The sequence below is a fragment of the Salvelinus fontinalis genome, chromosome 17, assembly GCF_029448725.1.
Source record: "Salvelinus fontinalis isolate EN_2023a chromosome 17, ASM2944872v1, whole genome shotgun sequence".
Lineage (NCBI taxonomy): Eukaryota > Metazoa > Chordata > Actinopteri > Salmoniformes > Salmonidae > Salvelinus > Salvelinus fontinalis.
Genome location: NC_074681.1, coordinates 26,848,412 through 26,863,950, shown reverse-complemented (window position 1 = coordinate 26,863,950; position 15,539 = coordinate 26,848,412). Strand labels below are relative to the sequence as shown.

The window sequence follows — 15,539 nt, the reverse complement described above, 5'->3', positions numbered from 1 at the left end:
TCAGTACTCAATGATAATTCCTAGAAGAACCTATTTGTTTTCTCTGTCTCTAACATATGGCAATTATGGATATGATAGAGACAATTATAATACTTTACATCTGAGGTTTTCTTTAAGATACTCTAATTTGATGAATTTGATTTATAAACTGAAGGTTATTTTCAGAGATTTGAAGTCTGATTACATTCAGGTCAAATCCTGTCCTCAGAATGAACAAAAATAAAAACCTAGATAAGACATTTTTTGAGTGCTTTCGGATGTGCATATGCTACAGTACACATACACAGTACATTATCCTACTGTACAGTGCATTCGGAATGGATTCAGACCCCTTGACTTTTTACACATTTTGTTAAGTTACAGCTTTATTCTAAAGTTGATTAAATTGCTTTTTTTCCTCATCAATCTACACAAAATACCCCATAATGACAAAGAAAAACTGTTTTTTAGAAATTGTAGCAAATGTATTACAAATGAAAACAGAAATACTTTATTTATATAAGAAATTCAGACCCTTTGCTATGAGACTCGAAATTGAGCTCAGGTCATCCTGTTTCCATTGATCATCCTAGAGATGTTTCTACAACTTGTACAGAGAGATCCTTCATGAAAACCTGCTCCAGAGAGCTCAGGACCTCATACTCGGGCTAAAGTTCCCCTTCCAACAGGACAACGTACCTAAGCACACAGCCAAGACAATGTAGGAGTGGCTTCGGGACAAGTCTCTGAATGTCCTTGAGTGGCCCAGCCAGAGCGCGGACTTGAACCAGATCGAACAGAGACCAAAAAATAGCTGTGCAGCGACGCTCCCCATCCAACCTGACAGAGCTTGAGAGTATCTGCAGAGAAGAGTGAGAGAAACTCCCCAAATACATTTGTGCCAAGCTTATAGCTTCATACCCAAGGACACTTGAGACTATAATCAACAAAGTACTGAGTAAAGGGTCTGAATTCTCATGTAAATGAGATAAGTTTTTTTTGTTTTATACATTTGCAAAAAAATCCAAAAACCTGTTTTTGCTTTGTCATTATGGGGTATTGTGTGTAGATTGATGAGGGAGGAATAAAAGCTATTTAATCAATTTTAGAAAGACTGCAACATAACAAAATGTGGAAAAATTCAAGGGGTACGGCGCATCAATGTTAGCCTGTGTTTATTATAATACTTAGCTGCATTTCTACTTGACCAGAAGACACACAGTGGGGAGTTCCATTACGTTTTCTATCAAACAGTGACAATTGTAAAGACTATTTTCCCCAAGGAGTCCTACAGTATTCCCCAAGGAAGGTGCCAGTCAGTCCCCTTCCCACCCTTTGGATTTAAATGTATTATTCTATTAGCTCATACTTTGCATCAATTTGAGTGTTCCCTATGTTACAATGCTGCAGATGTATTTATTTTTTCTTTTGGAATATAGTGTGTCTGTTGCACTCTGCCAAATGTCTAATTGGTGTGTTGTAATCCATTCAGTACAGTCGCAGCAGCCTGGGGTAGAGTCAGGGGGATACAATACATCGTATTGATTGTCCTGTTAAATCGAGTGCCATTATTTTCTATCAGACCCAATTGATTACACAGCTGTGAGTGCAAGAGCAGAGAAGAGTGTGTGTGTGTGTGTGTGTGTGTGTGTGTGTGTGTGTGTGTGTGTGTGTGTGTGTGTGTGTGTGTGTGTGTGTGTGTGTGTGTGTGTGTGTGTGTGTGTGTGTGTGTGTGTGTGTGTGTGTGTGTGTGTGTGTGTGTGTGTGTGTGTGTGTGTGAGAGAGCGAGAAAGTGTGAGAGAGAGAGGGGGAGAGAAAAATAGAGCGATAGAGAGAGTGGAGAGAGGGGGACCGATAAAGGGATAGAGAGCAGACTGGCAGAGTATTGTGCTGGCATTCTCTCCTTTCCCCCAGCTTTTTCTCTATCCTTTTTCTTGTAATGGACATTTTTTCCTTGGAGCTGTTCTCGACGGTGCTGAAATGAGGACAATGCACATCCCTAGGTCTCGTGGGTGACTGGATGTGGAGTTGTTCATTCTTTACGCCATCCGGAATTGAGCGTATGCATTGCATTCCCCTCTGCATGTGGTTTCTGTACCTGATCCACGTGGCTTTGAGATGGAGCCCTGAGATTTAACTGAAAGTGAAACAGGTAGGATGGAACACTTCTGAGATGTTCTAGTTGATAGAAAATGTTGTTTTCAGTTGCTTTTTAAAGAACGCTTTGTGTGTGATTTTTAAGAGAGACATTTCCGGCTTGGGGAATTTTCACTCATAAGGGATGGATTTTGTTGTGTTGTCTAATGAGAGATTTTAAGAGAATGTTCAGAGGATGTGGTGGAGGAGACTAGAATGGACATGAACCTTCTTATGACAGTCAAAAGGTCAGCCATGTTGGTAAGGGAATTGGTCAACCATGGTTTCCCAGTGCTGTGATAAGATAATGTTTAAAACAATGAATGTGAAAAAAAAATCTAAACTGTATGTGTGTTAGCTAGCTGGCCAGATAGTTTTAGAGAAAGTATTCCATGAATTATAAAAATGAACTGCCAATATGCCATCATTCAATTTAAACAGTGCAGTCAATCCCTAGTCATAAACTGGCTCAAATCAGTTGATAATAGGACTTAGACAAGTTCTAAATGCAACAATTAAGTGATAATGCCAGAGAAGCCGTGGTTTGTAGGATATATTGGCACGGGTGTTGTTAGAGAGACGAAGTCGAGGGGCGGCAAACCTTGTCAATATATCCTACAAACACCGACTTCGAGGGTATTATCACTTTTATACTACGGGTTACCAACATATTCCAATAATGGTTTACATATTTTCATAAAAATGTTATTTTGATGATTTTATTCATACTATTTCATCCTTCCCCATGATATAGTCCCGACACAAATCTAGGGTTGCTACCCAAGCCGGCTGGTCGTTTATTCTATCGATTTGATTGCCAGATACGCGACACAGTCGAACAGTGTTTTTGTTCTGCATCTACAGACACAACCAAGTATTTTGTTCTAAATGTTTCATTGCCATACTGGCTGGCAACGTTCCTATCCCTTGCTTGCTAGCTAGCCAACTACGGCTAACTTACTGTACATTCACGTCAAACAGTGCAGCCAGAATAACAACAAAGTAGCTGCATTTGCATTTGTTTAAGCTGTTTTCTAGTGACATGTATTTGGATACATCCATAACAATGAGCTAATGAGGCCTGATATCACCTGGCATAGAAAATGGGCTCTCTCGTCAGGACAGTGTTGTTCAGAGAAGCTAGCCATCAACACAGCTAACACAATCACTTCAAACTGAAGCTGGAAATACTGCACTTTCATTTGACCTTTTTTCAATTGACATTTCTTTGTCTATATCCATGAAATGATGCTGAATTTGAATATTGAAACAATGTTGCAAATGTAGGAAAAACAGACGGCAAGGTTTATACAAATCTCTGCTGTTTAAAACTAAATGTTAGTCTAAATGAAATGTGAGAATGTCTAGATGCTTTTTATAGTGGAGATCAAATGTATAAATTGCCTGTCTGGGCCGATGAGCCAGTGGATTGCACAGTCAGATGGGAAAAAGTAAATAGCCAATTCAACATCATACTGTAGATTTAGCTGGTGGTAACTTGTGGAATAGACAACGGCTGGAATGCAGTTTTTGTCACGCCCTGGCCTTAGTTATCTTTGTTTTCTTTATTATTTTACTTAGGTCAGGGTGTGACATGGGGGATGTATGTGTTGTGTATTGTCTAGGGGTTTTGTTTGGTTATGGGGCAGTGTGTAGTCTAGGGTTATGTATGTCTATGGTTGCCTAGATTGGTTCTCAATTAGAGACAGCTGTCTATCGTTGTCTCTGATTGGGAACCATATTTAGGCAGTCATATTCATTAGGTAGTTCGTGGGTGATTGTCTATGTCTTTACGTTAGTTGCTTGTGTCTGCACTTTCGTTTTATAGCTTCACGGTCGTTTGTTGTTTTGTTTAGTTTGTCAGTGTTCGTTTCGTTTTCGTCTTCAAATAAAAGAGGATGTATTGTTATCACGCTGCGCCTTGGTCCTCCTCTCTTCCACAATGTTACGACGATCGTGACAGAATCGGACACCAAACCCGGACCAAGCAGCGTGATACAAGGCAGCAGCAGCGATCGCAGGACTATTGGAATTGGGAGGAAATTCTGGACGGCGGAGGACCCTGGGCACAACCTGGAGAATATCGCCGCCCTCGTGAAGAGCTGGAGGCAGCTAAAGCCGAGAGGCGGTGGTATGAGGAGGCAGCACGGAAGCACGGCTGGAAGCCAGAGAAGCAGCCCTAAATATTTATTGAGGGGGGGCTCTCGGGGAGTGTGTCAAAGTCAGGTAGGAAACCTGCGCCAACTCCTTGTGCTTACTGTGGAGAGCGGGAGTACGGGCAGACACCGTGTTATGCGGAAGAGCGCAGAAAGTCTCCTGTATGTGTACATAGCCCGGTGCGGTACATCCCAGCTCCTCATAACGACCGAAAGTCTCCTGTATGTGTACATAGCCCGGTGCGGTACATCCCAGCTCCTCATAACGACCGGGCTAGAGTGGGCATCGAGCCAGGTGCCATGAAGCCGGCTCAATGCATCTGATCTCCAGTGCATCTCCTCGGGCCGACGTACATGGCACCAGCCTTACACATGGTGTCCCCGGTTCGCCAACACAGCCCAGTGCGGGCTATTCCACCTCGCCGTACTGGCCTGGCTACCGGGAGCATTCAACCAGGTAAGGTTGGGCAGGCTCGGTGCTCAAAAGCTCCAGTACGCCTTCACGGTCCGGTCTATCCGGTGCCACCTCCTCGCCCCAGCCCATTAACACCAGTGCCAACACCACGCACCAGGCTTCCAGTGCATCTCCAGAGCCCTGTTCCTCCTCCACGCACTCGCCCTGTGGTGCATGTCCTTAGCCCGGTACAACCAGTTCCGGCACCACGCACCAGGCTTACTGTGCGCCTCAGGAGGCCAGAATCTGCTGTCTGCCCAGCGCAGCCTGCGCTGCCCGTCTGCCCAGCGCCGTCTGAGCTGCCCGTCTGCCCAGCGCCGTCTGAGCCGCCCGTCTGTCCTGAGCCATCAAAACTGCCTGTCTGTCCTGAGCCTTCAAAGCCGCCCGTCTGTATTGAGCCTTCAGAGCCGTCCATCAGGCAGGAGTCGCTAGAGCCGTCCGTCAGTCAGGAGCCGCCAGAGCCGCCCGTCAGTCAGGAGCTACCAGAACCGCCCGCCAGTCAGGAGCTGCCAGACCTGCCCGCCTGCCGCCCATGTCACACCCAGTCAGGAGCTGCCAGATCCGCCCGCCAGTCAGGAGCTGCCAGACCCGCCCGCCAGTCAGGAGCTGCCTGAGCTGTCCGCCAGTCAGGAGATCCCGGAGCTGCCCCTCAGTCCAGAGCTGCCCCTCAGTCCAGAGCTGCCCCTCAGTCCGGAGCTGCCCCTCAGTCCGGAGCTGCCCCTCCGTCCAGAGGCGCCCATCAGTCCAGTGGGGTTAATTTGGAGGGTCGCCGTTAAGAGGAGGCCACGAAAGCGGGGATTCACTATGGTGGGGTGGGGTCCACGTCCCGCACCCGAGCCGCCGCCGTGAGAAGGCCCATCCGGACCCTCCCCTTCTGTGTCAGGTTTTGCAGCCGGAGTCCGCACCTTTGGGGGGGGTCGGGGGGGTACTGTCACGCCCTGGCCTTAGTTATCTTTGTTTTCTTTATTATTTTAGTTAGGTCAGGGTGTGACATGGGGGATGTATGTGTTTTGTATTGTCTAGGGGTTTTGTATGGTTATGGGGCAGTGTGTAGTCTAGGGTTATGTATGTCTATGGTTGCCTAGATTGGTTCTCAAATAGAGACAGCTGTCTATCGTTGTCTCTGATTGGGAACCATATTTAGGCAGCCATATTCATTAGGTAGTTCGTGGGTGATTGTCTATGTCTTTACGTTAGTTGCTTGTGTCTGCACTTTCGTTTTATAGCTTCACGGTCGTTTGTTGTTTTGTTTAGTTTGTCAGTGTTCGTTTCGTTTTCGTCTTCAAATAAAAGAGGATGTATTGTTATCACACTGCACCTTGGTCCTCCTCTCTTCCACAATGTTACGACGATCGTGACAGTTTTAACCAATCAGCATTTAGGATTAGAACCACCTGTTGTGTAAGTACTGATATTGTATCATATACTAGCACTCACAGCTTTCCAATAATAAAATCTGAGACATTTATGGTCTGTTTACATATATTTTAGAGGCCATTTATTCAGAAGATTGGTATTAAACCTTTATAAACGGTCTGCATAATTATATGACAATATTTTAGGTTGACTATAATTCCATTTCACATTTTCTGATACATCACATGCCTTTTATTTTTTAAGAAAAAAGCAGAAAATTCATAATCTATGCCTCAACTGCCATCCATTCCAATTAGACTGGTTTTGGATTTCTCCCTGACCAAGATGTCTGCCATTTTCGCCCCATTATGGTACTTTGAGAGTTTATGACAAAGCCTCTCTAGTAATTTAATAGGATCTCTATGGAGAAGACAGAGACAATATCAAACCCTTAACATGTAAGGGAGAAATTCCGCAGACACGTAAAAGGTATTTTTGCAGCCCTGTGTACAATCTCTGCAAAATGAGGGGCTTTTGTGATGAAGCAATTCAAGTGAAAGCAGCCATTTAGAGTATAAATCCATGAACTGACAGACTATTGAAGCGCACATCAACAACCAAACATCAGAGGCTAAAAAGTAGACATCTCACATTATTCAATTTCAGTTTGCATGGCTGGATAACGTCAGGGTTTTGAGGCTACCGATAGGTAGGTGTGTGTGTGTGTGTGTGTGTGTGTGTGTGTGTGTGTGTGTGTGTGCGTGCGTGCGTGCGTGCGTGCGTGCGTGCGTGCGTGCGTGCGTGCGTAAATGCTTGAGAGCAGACATGTGTGTATGTTGGCAGGGCAGTGTACTACACATTTGTGTATTTCATTATGTTGTATTCATGTGCGTATTTCAATAGAAGGGCATCTTCATTCACAGTGTGAAAACACAAAATAATTGTTGAATATTCGTTATTGCTTCCATTCATTAAATACATATTATGGATTAACATAACCGGGTTCACTCTCCGGGAACACTTCACATTTCCCGAAAAAATACAATGACAAGAACCAAGAAATTATAAAACATTTCCCCAATGTCGCACTAATACAATTCAACAAAATACACAACATGCGCAGGAGCAGATTAGCAAAAAAAATGTATTGCAACATTATCAAAACAGGTTGTCGCATGGAAGCCTTTAGCCTAGCTTATTTACTTCACACAAAGTCAACATCAATTTAAAGTATACACATAATTGGCACTGCCGGACCACACACGTGACCCGAATATAGTTAATACACTCTACAGGAAACCCCTACAACAGGGTTCTCCAACCCTGTTCCTGGAGAGCAGCCATACTGTAGGTTTTCACTCCATCCCTAATTTAGCGCACCTGATTCTAATAATTAGCTGGTTGATCCCCTGAATCTGGTTAGTTACAACTTGGGTTGGAGCAAAGTCTAGGTGAGGGTAGCTCTCCAGGAACAGGGTTGGAGAGAAATGGACAACAGTATTGCCGTGTTAAAAACAATTGGGAACTCGGAAAAAACTAGCTCCGACTGGGAAAAATCGGTTTGAACCGTCATCCACCTCGGGAACTTGGGCCTCTTCCTAGAGCTCTGACTTTCCGACCTGAAGATTACTGATGTCTCTGTCACAACAAGCAGTCCTTTCCTACAGCCTAGGCTATTTTCTTATCCAGTTCCAATCCCTGACTCCTGTCTCGCATGCAAATTCCTAACTATATTATGTAATACATAGGTTACATTATCAAAGCCCGTCTGTCACCTATGCATGTCAAAATACCCTATAGCAATTCCTACGTCTCGTACTTGCTGCCCATATGAGCAGAGAATGTGTTCAACAAACAGTATGAGAGTAGATATGGATATTTTTAAAACAGAGTTGGTCCCCGTTATTAAGATACAGTATCTTGATATTTAAACAATTTTCATTCTTCATCTCCCTGTTATTCATGAGCTGATCTGCTATCTGTATAATCATCAACACAATTTTGCCAAATATAGGATATATTCTGTCGTTCGTTGAAGGAGATTATCTAGCAAGCTTAGCAACTTTGGTCATTTTACTTTTGTTTGACTGCCGTTTCAAAGTTTGTGTGATTCGACAACGCTATGCTCGGGGTGCGCTCTGAGCACATTCTGTGTCGAGATAGCCTACTGCTGAAATGCGCTGAATTAATTGAGGAACATGATATGACTAAATATCTGTTTAAGTTGCTCTGAAATCTTTACACAGTGGCGCATAGTTATAAACGCTTTAAATGGGCACTTCCAATTTTTGCAGAATTCCCAGGACTCTCATGATAAATATGAATTATGCCCGGTATTGAGACCTGGTATATTTTCGGGAAAATATTAATCCCTAGTACATATTGCACTAACCATTATGAATAGGCAACATTTAATTATGCAGGCTTAGTTTCTCAGCAATATCTTGCTGGATTTATTCCTTGTCTACTGTAAGAAAATATATATACCTCAGCTACTGTGGAATATACCTCAGCCACTGTGGAGTAAAATGTAGCCTAAGTGGTAATGGTGCAGCCAGGTATGACTCATTGGGACATCAATAACCTCTATTCCAAACAGGTATGGAGTGCTCCTTTGTCTGTTGATGTTGTTGAATTGGATGCACCAGCACTGACAGTGGGCTTGTGAATGGCTTTTCATACTGCCTCAGGCAGTATACCTCAGACAGACAACAGAATCTCAAATGACATGTGAATGTAGAGGATGTGCAGTGATATCACTTCATCTGTAATGTTCTTACTCGGTCCTGGTATAGGTAGAAGGTGAGAGATTGGTAATGTCCAAAATGGCACCCTATTCCCTATATTTACTTTTGCCCCAAAGTTGTGCACTATATAGCTAATAGGGTGCCATTTTGGATGCAGATATAGAACAGTCCAACACCTCACTTAAACCAGCCTTGAGTGATGATTCTTTGGCCTGACATTAATGAAGTCAACCACTGGGCACAAACTGGTTGAATCAATCTTTTTCCCACATCATTTATATTCACCAACGTGGAACAGACATTGAAATGACATCTGTGCCCAATGGGTAGCCTCCATTATAAGCACTGTGGGTTTGATCTTGTGTTGATTTGACTTCAGTTGCAGCATTTCAGCATGCCGGTTTAGTGTAAATCTCTGACATCTGATGGGAAATGCAACCAACTGACTGACAGAGCAGAGAAATACCCACCATTAACTAGTTTTGCAGATTAGCAACATTTTATGTAGGTTTGGTATAATCTTACCTTTTCTCTCAAACAGTCCCTTCTATCCAGAGCCCATCAAGCAACCATCTTGTTATACATATATTTTAAATGTTTATAGTTTCACCGTCATTTAACCCACAATGTAGCTCAGAAGCTGTCCTTCAGCAGAGGGCCGTCTAAAGCCCTTCCACAAAAGAGGAAATCTTAATATTACAGCATGTTGATATGCAGACATGCATCCTTACAGTACTGTCATCAGGGTCTGCAGTTGAGTTCTGACTGTGTGACATGGCTCAGACTGGCAATGTACTCGAGCCCTAAAGCCTAATGACCAAAGGAAGTTGGGATAATTGCTAGACTCTTTCATAATGTCAACATCATGACCTGTGGTTAATTGACAGACAGTCTTTATTAGTAAGTTGGGGTTGACAACATTTAAAACACAACACAGTCCCTAGACTTAAGTCCTAGCTACTGGTGAGCAAGATGGCCACCACCCCCAGTAGGATGCCCAACAGTATGTTTCCATCCGGTCGCTTATAGGTCCGTTGTTGGCACGTTGCCTCGCCACTGGCACAGGAGGAAGAACAGCGCAAGTGTCCGCATTTTCAGAAACTCAGTGAGTGACTGCCCCTAATCTGGTCAATAGCAGACGTTGTATATCGAAGCACTCATCGTTCGGCTCTGTCCAGGTGGCAACAAGGTTTGGGTTGCGGATATATACCATGGCAGAGACGGCGAACTCATACCCAGTCACGGTCTATGTCCTCACCAGCAGCAGAAGGGACACATTCTTCTATGATAATGGAATTTTGCAAACCAACGTTAAAGGTGCATGCCACCAGCTACTGTGCTGGATTGCGTGGTATTCACAGCTTACAACATCTCTAAATCCTCCTATTGTAACTGAGTACTTCTGAGAAAATAAAAAAAGAGCCCTACTAACTTCTAATAGACCCTCCCCCAATATCCCTTTCCCCCCCCCCCCCCCCCCACAACCAACCAACCAACCTCAATGACCCTACACTTCAAACTTTCCTTCATCAACATCTTTAAAAACAATGGTACACATGCTCCACCGTGTCATTGACCAAACACAAACCATTCACATGCTTGACAACCAGATGTAATGACAAGTTCAATGTACAATGTCGTAAGCGCAATCACCACCTCTCCCTTCCTAATCTGACCTTTGAATTTGGTCCATCAACCTTCCTGTGGAGGGCATATAAATACCTTCTGTTGGGCTCAGAGTCCCATCTCTTCTTCCACACATCTATTAAAATGGCTCTGATCTTATATCAATATCTCATTTCAAAGCTTTTTTGGCTAACTGGTCTATAATTTCCTTCAGAATCTAAGCATACTATAATTCTAACAGGTTGTACGTCCTCCACCCATTGGAGGGCAACTATTATCGCAAACAGTTCAACTGAGTATACTGACAATTCATCTGTTAGTCTTCTACATATCTGCACATCACATTCAGGGTCCTTGGATCCATCTGTGAAAAGCATAAACACTTCTACCAATGTATTCTCAACCAGTTTCCCTTTATCACTGACTCCTGACCAATCTTTCCTTTTCTCTACCAAGGCTAGATCAACAACAGGATCTGTGAGTAACCAGAATGGAGGAATTGAGCTAGGTGCTCCTTTTTAAATGTTGCCAATGGCTCTTTAAGCTCATCAGGCTCAGGTGTGGTAGCTCCCAAGTGTGCTGGTTGCCATGGTGAGCAACAAGGGGGAGGGAACTACAACAAAACAATAAAGGAGACAAAAAAGAGACAGCAAACCAAAATAACTTTAAAGGACAATACTAACATACAGGCTATGGCAACACATCAGTCATAACATGAGAGGTATGCCATACAGTGGATAACTAGAATGTGCTGTTATGGGATATGTTACCAAAAATGTTAGACCTTCTTGATATTGACAGATCTGTACAAGTATGTCCTCTGTATAATGTATTGTACTGCTGTAGTTGGTATATGACCTCTTACTGTGGTCCCCTCTTTTGTCCAGCTTTGGCAGCTCCACTGGCATTTCTATAGTAAGGGATACACTCCAGAGTATTCCAGGCAATTATGGCCTACCAGTAGTGTGCTCAGCAAAATATAGAATTCACACAGGTAACATTTACAAAAGCCAATCCCAAATCAATCTGGTCATTTCAGCAACAATTCAAATGGTGTTTGCGTAACACACCTTTCCTATTCCCAAGGAGAAACCAACAGTGGTGTGGTGTAAGAACAAATACTGTGCCATATGCACCTTGGCTGATTCAAGAGATAAATTACTCAAGGACAGATTCATTGTCAAGTTGTGTGTCGGTCACTTGCATGGAAATGCAGGTGTATAGAGGTATGCATGATTATATTCCATTCACGTAGTCCCAAAACTATGACTCATCTCCCTATGGCACATCTTGACACATCTACTAGAATGATATTCTACTGGAATGATGTTGATTAGCACTCATGTTTTAGACAGGTCTAACAAAACTTACACAGCTACCGATCAAATTCAAAAACAAACTGTAAAAAAAAACAGACATCATGTCATTGTGTGAGAACATATTGAGAATAATAGAGCATCAAGAAGACCAACCTTGTCTTGCTTCAGCACCTCCACTACACCCCCAGCTTCCCCAGCAACCAGTCAGAATAACTAGAGATTGATGCTGATGACACTTGCCAGTTATCTGCTCTTTAGCCACTCTATCACTTACTCAGAAAGGCACCCTGTCACTGAGAATGTCCACAGGAATATTTGATGGACCTATACCGGTGACCCCAGACAGCGATTAAACTTTGGCCACAGAAATAACACGCTCATGAGATAAAGACTGTCCAGTCTCTGTAAGGGCCCATTTTCCCATTTCTAATTCATCTGACACCCCAGTGTTAGAGAATGAGTGAAGTAGGGTGACAGGAAATTGGAAATACTTTTACAGTCCCCAAATGTTGAGAGCAATTTGGAGGAAAAGGGAAAAGGGGGATTCGGAAGGTGTCAGAAGGGTTATAAGTGGGTAGCCAGCTCCTGAGGAGAAACCTAGAGCGAGTACACTTTTATGTGTAGAGAAGTACAAAGCATATGAAGTTGAGTGAAGAAGAAAGAGAGGGACGTTACGATGGGAACTCTATGTGATGTAAGAGGCACACTCAAGTGCTCTGAGCCAGGGGAGGAGAAGAAAGAAAGACAAAAACTTAAAAAGAAGTTTCCATCAAATGGCTGATACCGTTTCCTAGTTTAGCTTGAAAGAGACAGAGAGAGAGAGCGAGAGAGTGCGGCAGGAAATTATCTTGGATTTGAACCTACTTCATGGGAAGGGTAAATTGGAACATTTAGACCAATTTTTTCACTACAATGACATCTAAGATATGTTGGGTTCTAAGATACTGTAGTAAACCTTTATCCAGAACTGTTTTTGTGTCTTAACACAGGAAGAGGAAAATAAATTGAACTCCTTTAAACTTTATTGATAATGAAATGGACAGTTCCAAGAATGACTTCAATAATGCATGTATTGCCCTGCACAACTTTGCCATTCAAATGAAGATTATCAGTGCTATGCTATAAAGTCAATACAGATATGATTTCTTATCACATCGTTTTTTTCTTGTTGGACCTTATATCAGGCCCCAGCTTGTGCTTTCTGACACCCCTTTTGTAATCTCAGTCACACACCACCACTGCCTCAACCATGACAATAAATTACCAGTAGCAGTGCCCATCCGTTATCTTTGGCTAATGCCCAACTGTGGAATTTCAATGTGACATTTATACACAATTTCAAAAGATAAGAGAAGGCTCCACCATGTGCATGCCCCCCTCTTCTAAATTGCCAGCTGCCTAGCAGACTGGAAGGAAAGCATGGGAAATGTGCATGATGAAAAGCTTTCATCACTAAACCCATTGCAAAATATTAATTTAAATTACTAAAGACATTGTCAAAGCTTAGACAAATAATACATGAATCATAATTTGGATACACAGGCATATTGCATATAATAACAAAGGCCATGTAACGATGGTCTAAGGGAGGAGACCAAAACGCAGCGTGGTAAGTGTTCATGCCTTTTAATGAGAAGTGAACATTATGACAAAAATAACAAAGTGATAAACGAATATCGAACAACACGAAACAGTTCTGTCTGGTACAGACACAAAGACAGAAAACAACTACCCACAAAACACAGGTGGGAAAAGGCTACCGAAGTATACCTAAGTGGGAAAAAGCTACCAAACCAAAATAGAGACATAAAAAGGATCTCTAAGGTCAGGGCGTGACAGGCCAGGAGTTTTGCTGACTATGTGACCAGGTAAAACTATGGTGCCCTACAGTGCTAATATCACGTAATATACTGTAGTTCCAATTTCCCACTTTGAAGATATTACATATCCTCTCTCTTCATCATATCTTGACTTCTCATTCTTAAATGATATGTAACTGTGATTAGTCCTACCTATTTAAGTCAGGTCGTGTAATTTATGTCTTCCTTCCTTTTAGGCTAAATACTCCCTGACAGCATGTAACACTGATGCCGAACTAAGCTGATAGTGGATAATGGGACCTTGTCAGGTCCACTCATTGTTAAGGAATTACTGTGTCTCAAGGGTTTGGTTAAACACGTTTGCATTAAATGTTGATTCATTTGATGAGCGATCATTCTAGGTGACATGCTGATGTAGTTGCCATGCATTGGAAAAATGCTTTTAACTTCTTATGGCTGAATGGGCAGTATTGAGTAGCTTGGATGAAAGGTGCACAGAGGTGCCCAGAGTAAAAGGCCTGCTCCTATGTCATAGTTGCTAATATATGCATATTATTAGTAGTATTGGATAGAAAACACTCTGAAGTTTCTAAAACTGTTTGAATTATGTCTGTGAGTACAACATAACTCATATGGCAGGCAAAAACCTGAGAAGTTCCACTTTCTGTTTGGATTTTTTCTGGGGGTGGCAGATTTTTAACCAAGCTCTCATTGAAATTACAGTGAGATATGGATGAGTTTTCACTTCCTACGGCTTCCACTAGATGTCAACAGTCAATAGAATTTTGTCTGATGACTCTAATGTGAAGGGGGGCCGACGGAGAAAGGAATGAGTAATCACTGCCATGAGGTGCCCACGCATTGAACTGGCGCGTTCACGTGATAGGCAGCTCCGTTCCATCGGTCAACTGAAGTAAATGTAATTCTCCAGTTGGAACGTTATTCAAGATGTATGTTAACAACATTCTAAAGATTGATTCAGTACATCGTTTGACATGTTTCTACTGACTGTTACGGAACTTTTGGACATTTCGTCACGTTATAGTGGACGCTCTTTGTGACTTTGGTTAGCGCGTTTGGTAAACAATTCGAAGTAGCTAATTGGACATAAATAACGGACATTATCGAACAAATCAAGCATTTGTTGTGGACCTGGGATTCCTAGGACTGCATTCTGATGAAGTTCATCAAAGGTAAGGAAACATTTATCATGTATTTTCTGGTTTCTGTTGAGTCCAACATGGCGGCTAATTTGGCTATTGTTCTGAACTCCGTCTCAGATTATTGCATGGTTTATTTTTCCGTAAAGTTTTTTTGAAATCTGACACAGCGGTTGTATTAAGGAGAGGTATATCTATAATTCCATGTGTATAACTTGTATTATCATCTACATTTATGATGAGTATTTCTGTTGAAACGATGTGGCTATGCAAAATCACTTGATGTTTTTGGAACTAGTGAATGTAACGCGCCAATGTAAACTCAGATTTTTTTATATAAATATAAACTTTATCAAACAAAACATGCATGTATTGTGTAACATGAAGTTCTAAGAGTGTCATCTGATGAAGATAATCAAAGGTTAGTGATTCATTTTATCTCTATTTCTGCTTTTTGTGAAAGCTATCTTTCGCTGGAAAAATGGCTGTGCTTATTGTGGTTTTGTGGTGACCTAACATAATTGTTGGTAGTGCTTTCGCTGAAAAGCATATTTGAAATTGGACACTTTGGTGGGATTAACAACAAGATTACCTTTAAAATGATATAAGACACATGAATGTCTGAGGAATTTTAATTATGAGATTTCTGTTGTTTGAATTTGGCGTCCTGCACTGTCACTGGCTGTTGTCATATCATCCCGGTGACGGGATTGCAGCCATAAGAAGTTTTAAAGGACCTCCCAATAGCAAATTCTAACCCTCTCGTTCAATTATATGTTACAGTTA

At 42.3% G+C, this 15,539-nt stretch overlaps 1 protein-coding gene across 2 annotated transcripts in view; it reads left to right on the top strand.

The window, feature by feature from the left end:
• Positions 1–1,766: 1,766 nt before the first annotated feature.
• Positions 1,767–15,539, top strand: part of LOC129814074 (cadherin-18-like) — a 65,081-nt gene continuing 51,308 nt past the window's right edge. For both annotated transcript variants that reach the window (XM_055866858.1, XM_055866857.1), the window contains exon 1: positions 1,767–2,131. The gene's annotated coding sequence lies outside the window, so the exon portion shown is untranslated. The remainder of the gene's footprint in view (positions 2,132–15,539) is intronic.